Here is a 770-nt window from a genome sequence, read left to right on the forward strand (position 1 = left end):
TGTGAACCACTAGCAAAGTAATTGAACCCAAGGAGACGGTCATGGGAACTTCTCATTTATAGCCAGTAGGTCAGAAGTACAGGTAATAACCTAGACTTGTGTCTGGTGTCTGCACTGGGAAATAGGGGGCAGTGTTGTACACACACACACACACACACACACACACGCGTGCGCGCACACACACACACACACACACACATTGGAATTGCGTCCAAGAACTCAAAGAACAAGCCTATGCATAATACTCATTCTTTTGTTCCTTACCAGCGGTGTGACCTTACAAGGGTTATTTACCCATCCAAAGTCTCAATTGCCCCTTTTGTAAAATGGAGTTGGAAATAGCTAGCTTAGAGTCATTGAAATGACTTATGAGAATTATGTAAGAAAATGTCTCACTGTCCTCAATGGTTTTTGTTTGTTGTCTATAATGTAAAATGTTTGATAAAATTTTTCTCACAGAGATTTAAAAAGGAATATGTCCAAATGATGTAGTGATTTAGGACACATTCAAATCTCTTGTGGCTTGTATGGCTATGTATGTTTTAACACAAAAAGGATATTTTTAAAATAAACCTTTTAACTCTATTTATAACTAATGCCCTAATACAGAATAACTCATTATTTCTCTCCAAAATGCCCTAAAATAAAGGAAACTGCTTTCAGATTAAGACTACCTGCATGAATTTTCACTACTCAAATACATAATTTTACGTTTTGGTGCCGGGGGGGAAAAAAAAAGGCTTCGTGAAAAGAGGCAACAGCTTCACTAA

The sequence above is a fragment of the Pteropus alecto genome, unplaced genomic scaffold, assembly GCF_000325575.1.
Source record: "Pteropus alecto unplaced genomic scaffold, ASM32557v1 scaffold222, whole genome shotgun sequence".
Taxonomy (NCBI): domain Eukaryota; kingdom Metazoa; phylum Chordata; class Mammalia; order Chiroptera; family Pteropodidae; genus Pteropus; species Pteropus alecto.